Source organism: Vanacampus margaritifer, chromosome 9 (genome assembly GCF_051991255.1).
Source record: "Vanacampus margaritifer isolate UIUO_Vmar chromosome 9, RoL_Vmar_1.0, whole genome shotgun sequence".
Taxonomy (NCBI): domain Eukaryota; kingdom Metazoa; phylum Chordata; class Actinopteri; order Syngnathiformes; family Syngnathidae; genus Vanacampus; species Vanacampus margaritifer.
In genome coordinates this window covers 5,271,155-5,281,276 of record NC_135440.1, presented here as the reverse complement: position 1 = coordinate 5,281,276, position 10,122 = coordinate 5,271,155, and the positions used below count along the sequence as shown (strand labels likewise).

Genomic DNA, 10,122 nt, shown 5'->3' with positions numbered 1-10,122 from the left:
GCATGTCTTAGGAGTGGTTTACTGTGTGTTTTGAATTGTGATGCAGTGTTATGCACTGTACTATTGCACTTTAAAGTGTGATGACTGTACCTGTAGTTGTACCTCTGCCTGTATTTGAGAGGACATAAAGAAACATTTTTGTATATCCACTTCTCCCACAACTACATTGATGGTGGGCAACTGTAAAATTGGACTTTCCTGTATAATGTAAAAACCCATTAAAAAAAAAAAGCTTAAAAATCCACGATATATATATATATAAATCCACAATATAGTGGGGCAGTGAACAATGATCTGCGATATACAGCAGTTAAGTTTGCTGTAGTAAAAATGCAAACAGTGACTCGCAAATAAATAAGCATGTGTACAAGTGTAAATAATTGTGCATGCCACCTAATTAATTACAGTATTGTCAGTAAGAAATGTGTGATTTATAAAGCAATGTCTTTAATTTAATATTACACAAAAACAACCCCCAAGTACTGTAGGGCAACATCAATAGAAACACACCGTCATCTGAGTTTTAATGAAGAAGATGCATGAATGATGAGGGCTTGGGACGCGTCTGTGGGTCAAGGTCACCATCAGTTCAATAATAAGTCCAGGGGAGGTCACTGTTGCGTGATAGTTTTCCAGACCCAAGGATCAGTCAGTTTGTGAGTGTGTCACGAACGCACAGAGGGCGCAAAGGAGAAATGACGTGGAGGGGCGAAGCTTGGTTGTGAAAGCCACGCCCCCTCCTGATGATTTCATATTCAATGAGGTCGGAACAGACTAGGGCAGACATCAGCACAGTAACAACACGGACTTCATTCACCTTAACACCGGCCGTCATGTTTCATGGATGCGTCGACACATCCTCTGTCACCCGGGCAGGAGAGTTGGTCCACTTTCTACCGCCCTTCTGTGAACTTTCTACGGCTACAGCAGCACGCAGTCGCTATGGACTGATACCGGTGCCCCGGTGCGGCATGCAAATACGTACTCTGACGTCGGCGATCATGTGGCTTTTGGCGTAGAAGATCCTCCTTGTGATCGACAAATTTTCTGCCTCCTGTCGCCTGTTGTCTGCCCAGCTACTGGAGCTATATTCTGTGTTTTTCAAACATCTTTCGCGCATTCTGTGCTTTGGGATTGTAACGCACGCTACCCGAGCATCGCTCCAGAACAGTGGACAGGTAAGAAATAAATCTAGTTTCCATGTAGCTCAAAAGTCCCGCAAGTCATAAGTGTATGTAAGCGTATTTGTGTTTAACCATTCTATCTTCTCAGCTTCTGCGCGTTTTCTAAACAGCTCCACGTTTGCGGCTAAATATTTAACTTGTCTCGCTGAGTGAACTTTGCTTGCCTGCTTGCTTATTATCTCCACCTGCGCGCTAAATGTGTCCACCAAGTTTTTTGGACATTTTCGGTGTCCCCCTCCATGTTCGGGCTTTGCTCTGAAACGCCGTCGCCAAGTCGACAGAAGGAAGGAAGCCAGGCAGAGAGTCACGGAACGAGAAACGTCGGGTCTACTTTTCCTCCTCCTCCTCCTCCTCCGTGTGTCGACATAACCAGCAAAACATGGCCGTCCTCTGCCGACATGTTGTTACGTCGCTGGCGAGAAGGAGGGGGACGTTTGGAGAGCGGGAGAGCGTTTCCCTGCGCGGCTATGTCACACCTCCGTTGGGAAGAGAGCGTTCGGCTGGGCTCCCCCGCTGCTGCATCCGCACAGGGGTCTGAGTGCAACTTTAGGAGTCCCGTGTTGTTTATCTACTTCGATTTGTGATGTAGGCGGCGCGGCCAGCCGGTGACGCCTCCTCCCTGCTTGCAGGCTTGCTGACTGAGGCTCACTTTCACTGCAGTGGGCCGCTGCAAAACACCAGGCGCCGTTCTTTCTGTTCCCAATGTCAACTTTGGGACAAGCTGATTCCCTCCCGCTTTAGACAACGCATTGTAGCACCCTTCGGTGGTGGTGGGCATGCATCCCAACACTGTAAAGTCACAAATGGAAACAGGGCAAACACATGGCACAATAACAGAACCATAATTTTGCTTTTTCAGTTTGTTTAGTCTGTCAGCATGGAACAGAACAGTTATTATGTCTAAGCAAATGCTAGGAAACCATCAAGTCCATAGAAGAAACCAGACAAAGTACACAATTAAAGATCTTGCTTTAAAAGATTTTATTGTCAAGTGTGTCCGTTTCACAGAGGTGTTGGTTTCAAATGTACTGAATCTTTGGAGAGTGTCTAGTATTTCCACTCATGTAGCTAAAGGAGATAAGGCAAAATATTAGAAACACCTTTATGATGCAGTGCACCACTATAAACCACACCTGCAACATTTTTATAATTTAAATAGAATCAAGTTCATTTATCAAACGATTCTCAAAGGGATTCATAAGCCCACAGTTTACAAAGATTGACAAAATCCCCATGTCTAAAACCCACCCGGGCAAGGGAAACTCTAGGAAAATCCATTTAGGGGAAAAGAACGCTTGAGAAGATATCACAGATGGAGGGATCCCCCTTCCAGGATGATGGATATGTTACAATGATGGTGAATTTCAATAATTTATACACATGGCAATGTTTCTTGATGTTATTCTCACTAGGGTCACATTGCCCATGGGCACCAGGTATCCCCTAATGTTCACACAAGTAAAAACTAGATTACCAGGGAGATGCATCCTTTTTTTCCTCATGTTGCTATTCTAAAACATAGAATAGTGGCATTTACCAGTAAGCTGTGTGTGACTTTTTTGTTCCTTTTCTATTTTTGAAAGCACAGTTGCATTGATGAAAAATTGTAAATAACAAATGATAATAATAAAAAAGCATAGCAATCAAGTTAGTGGGCACAATAACGATGAGATGACTTGTCCTCGAATAATTTGAAAAAAATTGTAATATTGGAAGTGTGTATCGAACTCGTAATCTTTCACATTAACCAGAACCCAAGTTCTAGCTTGAAGTGTCAAGAAGGTTGGTGACATCTATGTGAAAATCATACTGTCTTGTCCTCATACATGCTAATGTTGTTTTACTCTGTCAGTTAATGTACAGTACAACAGTGACGTGCAGTGAGCTCTAGGTTTGGGTAGGCAGGCAGTCGCAAATTGAGACGCACACACCAATTACAAATTTGTGTGTCGGCAGGCGAGTGTACAACCTATCCTAGGGTGTCCTAGGGTGACCATATTTTTGTTTCCCAAAAAAAGAGGGCACTCAGCCCAATCTCGAGTTATTTGATACTCAAATACAAGATGCCATACAGTCAAACTATTTTAACATATGCCTCCTCTGTATGGGTAGAAAAAAAACATGAAATGTCTTTGAAGTCTTACATTTTTTTTGCTCCGCAATATTTATTTATTTTCTACTTCGAGCGGTGTTAGTATCCATCGCCTTCGGTGCGGCAGCTCAGCACTTGCCACTCAGCTAAAGTTCTGGGCCACCATCACAGCCAGCCACAGTAAACGTTGCAGTGCTTTCTGCCTCCCATTTGCCGCACAACGAAAAACTGCCAATTTCGAACCCGCCTGGACGCCCGGAAAGATATAGTATAGCAAGTAATAAAGTGAATATCTCCCTGTAAAACAGCCTAATTCCTCACAAAATCAAGCTAGCAATAGCAATGCCAAACACCATGTAAAGTGAAACAGCCAGTTAATCGAAGCACACCCACAAAGCCAATATTTGCTTTTGCACCATTTTTTGTAAAAAGTACGACGAATAATTCTTTGTCCCTTACTTTGCTGAAGATCCGGTAGCTAAGGCTTTGTTCTCCCATCCTTCAAAAGATGACATTTTCCCTCAAAATAAAAGGCGTGAAAATAGTTTTATATTCTCCAGAGTGGCGTCATCTTACCGCTTTGCTGTGTGTTTTGAATTCACGAATGCACTGTGCGAACGTACGTTCGCATAGGAATAATCCCGCGACGTAAAAAGGCTGCGTAGCGATCTGCCTATTTGCGTAAACGACTTTTCTACTGTGAAACTGACTGCGCATGCGCGAACACACGTCACTATGCGGACAGGGCTGGGTAAAACACAGTAGCGGCGTGCCTTCAGGAGGAACATTGTTGCAGCATTTTTGCCTGCAGGCCAGACGAAGTATAATGAGTCATTTTTAATTGAGGTATAGAAATCACAAAATGTTGTCATTTTTAAACCTATAGGTAGTGTGTAGGCTTTCTGAAATGAAAAAAATAATTAAAATAAATAGAAAAAGCCAAACAGTTTCAACTTTCATTTTAGCCTGGGGCAGGCAGTGCCTACCTTGCCTATCCTGACCGCACATCACTGCAGTATACTGAATGTGTTCATTCAAACATTTTTTGTAGGTTTATTTTCTGTTGTAACCCCCCCCCATCTACCACATACATGTATTTGTAATGTTTTCTACATTTTACAGTTCTAGAAAGTAGAGTAATTACAGGGATGTGATTTTTCCGCTAATTCGCGGAATTCCGCTTTTTTTATCTCCAAAAATAGAAATTTAAAATTTCCGATTTTTTAAGTGGTAAAAAATCCGATTTCGTCTCTACAGCATTCCATTGTAGTGTTTCCGTAACTGAAATGAAACGGATCCTGCGATTGGCTGAAGTCTCCGCGTTGACCAATAAACGCGCTTGTTATAAAGGCATAGGAGTTTGCCATTGTTCATTTCTCACACGTTTTTGCCGGGTGTTAAAAGAAAGATGTCCGTGATCGAACGCAAAGATGCTCCGCGAGTTAAGGAAATTGACAAGATCGTAAAAAACAAGTTTCGATGGGACTGGTTAGAGAAGGATATATCTACAAATGTTGGAAAGAAGACTGTGACGAATTTGTTCAGTGACTTTATTCGGAAGATCGATCGTGCCGGGAAAGCGCTTTGCATTTGGTGCCATGATACCATTGACTATGGTGGGAGAGGTTTCAAAGCTCTTGAAAGTCACGCAAAGAGCAAAAAACACGTGAAAGAACTCCAGTCAAGAACAACAAATTATTCCATCGCTGGAAGTTTCGGTGCCCAAACGAAAACTCCAAAACTTTACAGCCTCCATCCCTTATTGACATCACAATCGGAAGCGGTAATAGAGAGACGTGATCCACCCCAACAACCTGTACCAGTTGCTGATAGTTGTGAATTTTGAGGTAGGTGGTAAACTTTTCAAATTAATTTGACAGTTTTCCCCTTTTTTTCGAAAATATTATAACGTAATAATGATCATGTTTGCACTTTTCAGGTTTCAATATGTTGACTGTCTTGATGTATGCAGTTACAGAGATGATCTTAGTCGAATATGCATGATTGTGTTTTTACCAGAGCTTGCTGCATGAGGTATTTTATGTTTTTGTTATGCATTATGTATTAAATTAAGAATGATTGATTAAATGATTTATTGCATGGTTGCATTTCCAATGGTTAAAGATAATTTATTATTTTGTAGCTAATTTTCAACATTTTTTGTTACCATAATAAATACTCTGACATGTGAATGTGCATGAAAGTTTAGACTAAATCATTTTTTATTTACTTTGTTCGCATGACATTTTGGATTATAATTCAAATAATTATTTAATTGTTTACTGATTATTGTTAAATGTCTTTTATTCTTCAGGCAATGCTATTGAGAGTGCTGGCCGAAAATTCTCTTCCGTTCACCATGGCCCCAAAGCTCATCACACTGGCAAAGGAACTGGCAAGGGATCCAAAAGCTCTGAATGGACTGTCCATGGATAGAACCAGTGCATCCTACAAAACGAAGTATGGCCTTGCTCACACTATGCTTGATGAGACTTTAACAAACTTAAGATCCTCCCACTTTTCAATGAACATTGACGAGTCCACCAGCAACAATCTACACCGTCTAGGAGGAAGTAGTGTTTGTGTCATGTGAATGGATTGTGCTCAAGAATGAACACTTGTATATTCCTGTAAATATGTTGAATGTTTTAATGAGTAGAAAATAGAAAACAATATTTGTGATATTAAGTGATGTTATAATTCATCTAGAATGTGACAGAAAATATAAATTTCAGAACTTTGAATGAATTTCATGTTTCTGCATGGCCAGTGATTTAGTAGTTCATTGTGTATGCACATGACTCCGACAGATAACATCTTCTGCTATAACAACGACATTTGTGGTATGTTCTAATATGAGTTACTTTTCATTTGGTCATGATACAATTATTTGTTCATGAAATTTGAACTCTTCAACATTATTTATGTGTTAACTTAGTAATCACATTAGTTAGATATGATGATATTCTCAGTGATAGTTTTTAAAAGCAAAGGCAGTCCAATGTTTTTGAATGTGACTGATTTTGAGTTGACTAAAACTGCCAACGGCCCTGGACCTAGCTGGGTGCCGGCGGCCCCCAGACCCCCGGCTAAATTTTCAGATAATTTCACTTTGGTCAAATCACATCCCTGTAATTATCAATGGTAATGCAGGATGCCGTGCACAATAGATTTCACCAAATGTACACACTCTTCGGGAGCTATGTGCGTCTCGTTTTGCTCGGCGTGAGTGTCAGATTTTTGTCTGGAGTGTTATGTGAAATGACATACGTCCTTTTTGAAGAACAATGGTGTTCATGTGCCAATAACCCCCTCATGCTGGGATGACCTAAGCTTCCGTGTTTGTGAACGCAAACTATTCAGCTGCGGCACCCAGTCAGCCTGAGATCTAAGTGGGTTTGATCACAGCACAGTTAACCCTCCTGTCATACTTTCTAGTACCTGCAATTCCTCAGGGTATAAACTTGTCGCCTCACACTCTTGCTCTTTACATGTGAAGAGCTATTTTGCTCATGTTTGTTCGCATGTTCCCCGCGTGTGATGTGCCTAATCTGAGATAATGTGTAATTTAGAGTGACAGCGGGCTCAATTCCTTTTGTTGCATTAATATTTCAAAGAAGGTCTCTTGCTCATCAAAGTAAATCACAATCTTTCTGTACATTGTTTGGGCGTATTCAGAGTGACTATAGACCAAATTGGCACATTTTTATGTAGCTATATCTGTTGTAAATAAAATAATTAAATCCATACAAAAAGTTGATGACAGATGTATTTTGTGGCGGGGGGTGGAGTGATGACAGAATTGCTCAAAGGATTACTCACGAGCGTACAGATGTCGCATCATTGCTACACAGAGAGCATTTAAGTTCAACCAAAAATAATTTTATTTTTGTTGATGGTACTGGATCACACAGCTGGTTTTGTGCATCTGGGAGTGATCGATTGCCACTCAATGCGCCATTCACAATCAAATGCCATCAAGCCCGCCACTCACCCATATTCAACTGCGATAGGTTGCATGTGACCTGGAACAGTTTTGTTTTGTTTTTATTTGTTAATTTTTCCTTTCGGACAATCATTGTGACAATTTTCAACTTTAATTACTATAATTACACCCGAAAAGAAAAAGAGCTGACGGTATGAAGCCAAAGCTTTTTAATTCCCGTCCCCAGAATACATTAGGACACAGATGATAAAGATGTTAATTCGTCAAATATCTAGTTGTGTAATTATCAAGTTGTTGATTGATTCCAAAAGTTCGTCTCCCCGGTGGTATGGGGTCGATCCGACGGACTTCCGGGTTTCACACATCAGCGTCGTTTCCGGCCACTTAGGGCCGCGTTCCAACACTCGAACCCCCACCCCTGCGCCCCCCAACTGCGCTCCTGCACATCATCTCAGCTCTCTGAAATGTTTCGGACAACTGAGACAGACACACTCGCACCCGTCGACGGGAACACGCAACCAAGGGGCACAAAGGTGAAAGCGCAAGAACTGGGATATGACCCACACGTCGCAAACAGGAAACGGAAACAAAGCTGATGTGTGAAAACCAGGAAGTCGGAAGTCCCGATTCCTCCGTGGTATATACCCCATTTGTTGATCAAACGTTGATTAGTTCCCTTGTTGTTTAGTTCGGTCCAGGATAGTTGAGGATAAATGGCAGCCCGTGTCCAGCCACACCCGTCAGTCCGTTTCTTCCTCATCTCGATTCCTGTTCACCGCTGCTTCACGTCATGCAATCCTCTCCAGATTGCTCAGCTTTGTAGCCATGTCCATTCCCATTCTGGTCGTGGCGACGTTGGTTGCAGCTAGGTCTTTTCTCACCCGTGACATGTCGTCACAGGCCATGGACAGGCCGTCTTGCACTCCAGTGTTAGTGCTCACAGTAGACATTTCCACTGCCTTTTTTTGTCCATCATCCATTTTCCTCAGCATCCGATGATGCCAGAGGGCACCAATCCCTAGCAGAAGCATTCCAGCCACCAGCGTGACCAACAGGTAGAGATCTTCTGCGTTTTCAACTTCAAGTGAGGCCAGACACAGCATAGTATGAAGCAGTATAGAAAATGGATTGATCAACACATACATGAATTCTTCTTGTTTTATTATTATTATTATTATTATTATTATTATTATTATTATTTTTAAGTTCAAGCTTAAATAAGAAAACCATTGTTTCTCAGTTTTATCTCTGTGTACTTCAACTTCTAAGAATATCACGGCCAAACATCTTGCTGTGTGGTGATCCACTCTGTTGCTTTCCTGGAGGCGTTTCCTTCTCTACTTTAGTCAGAGGGTGGAAAAGTGAAGAAGACTACCAGTACTGTCTGTCAGATTTTGTGGGATAGAAAATCTCTATACAGGAAGAGGCGCTGTCAAGTTTTAACCCAGAAACAGAATCAAAACACAAAGATCCTTGAGCGCAATCAGTTTAGAATGTACAACTTGCATGTCAAATCTATTGTATTAGCATTGTACATTCGTTCAAATGAAGTCAATGCATTTTGTTTGTTTTCTTCTGCAGCATCATCAAAATTATTTTAAAGATATAATGTATTGTATGCTAGAAAGGTTAACTGTGATGTCATCAAACTCTCATATATTGCATGCCATTGGACAAGGAAAACCTTTGTTTTCATTTAGCTTTCTAAATGTATTTTTTCACTGTGTTGGTTTGAAGAGTTTGGTGTGTAAAAATTTGATTTCTTGTTACAGAACCATTGACCCAAGCCCCCTCACACACCTTTTGAAATGCACTTGATTAGAACCAAAATTTTTAACAGCGCTCTCACCATTCAAATGTTCTTCTGTGTGATCAGACAAAAATTCACAGGCACACTTCTGTATCTTGTTGAAAGTATTCCCAAAAGGTATTATACATGCAAATGGGAAGCCAAATTCATATTGTCTTCAATTTTCACCTCCTGTAAATATATTTAGCAAGTGTCCCAATATTTATATATGTCAGTCATGCAGTAACGTGTGTGTGTGTGTGTCTGAGAGTGACATAGCTGTTAATTTAAAGGCCTGTTTTTGACTTTTTACATTTGTCTTGCAATGAAAGTCATTCTACATGTTTAACACTTGCTGGTGTAGTCAGTATCTTTGTGTGGTCATGCTTATTTGTTCTGTGGCAATATAGCCCAATACATCCATTTTAGTCTTTTGGGCTGACTTTCCATACTGACATCAATAGCGCCCAGCATCCACTGGATCAAGCATTCAAATCAAGTTTTAAGCTTTATGAAACACAACATAAGTCATAGCACATTCGAATGATGAATTTGCTCAGCTTGGCACTGTGATGTGATGCTTTTGTTTCAGGTTTTCAGACATGTTGTTTAGTGACTAATGCTCCCAGAGAAGTTAGGTCATCACCTGTTTTATGAGGCAAGAAGGGTGTGGACATTAGGAGGCGGGAGGGGTTGGTAAGAGCCAGATGGAGAATTTGTGGTAGGGCTGAACGATCAATTGCGTTTGCAATATAATCGCAATATGATAAAAACACAATTTGCTAATTGTAAAGGCTGCAGTATGACTGGTCATTTGGGAATGGAATGGAGGGGTTCAGAGCGTGTGCACGTAGCGAGTGTTGCTTTTTCGGCAGGCTTCTAAGCACAAGCAATGAATAAAAACAATACCGATAGCTGTGGTGCGCTGCTAGCAATAATGCTACATGGCTATTAGCAGCGCGACTGCCGCGGCTCACAAATGAGAAGACTCGATGGAACACATGCGAACCAAAATGTTTAAACTGGTTTTAAAAGCCGCTTTATGGGCTCCGGGTGGCAGAGTGGTACCGTGGGTGCAGGCAGCATGGGTTCGCTTACCTGCCCGGGAGAC

General features: G+C 41.4%; 1 protein-coding gene across 4 annotated transcripts in view; it reads left to right on the top strand.

The window, feature by feature from the left end:
* The first annotated feature begins 754 nt into the window (after nt 1-754).
* Nucleotides 755-10,122, top strand: part of zhx2a (zinc fingers and homeoboxes 2a) — a 48,849-nt gene continuing 39,481 nt past the window's right edge. Inside the window, exons 1-3 of one of the 4 annotated variants that reach the window (XM_077575199.1) lie at nt 755-5,123; nt 5,216-5,310; nt 5,591-5,736. The gene's annotated coding sequence lies outside the window, so the exon portion shown is untranslated. Of the gene's footprint in view, nt 5,311-5,590; nt 5,737-10,122 lie in introns of all 4 variants that reach the window. The other 3 variants (XM_077575200.1, XM_077575196.1, XM_077575197.1) reach the window with 3 other exon arrangements.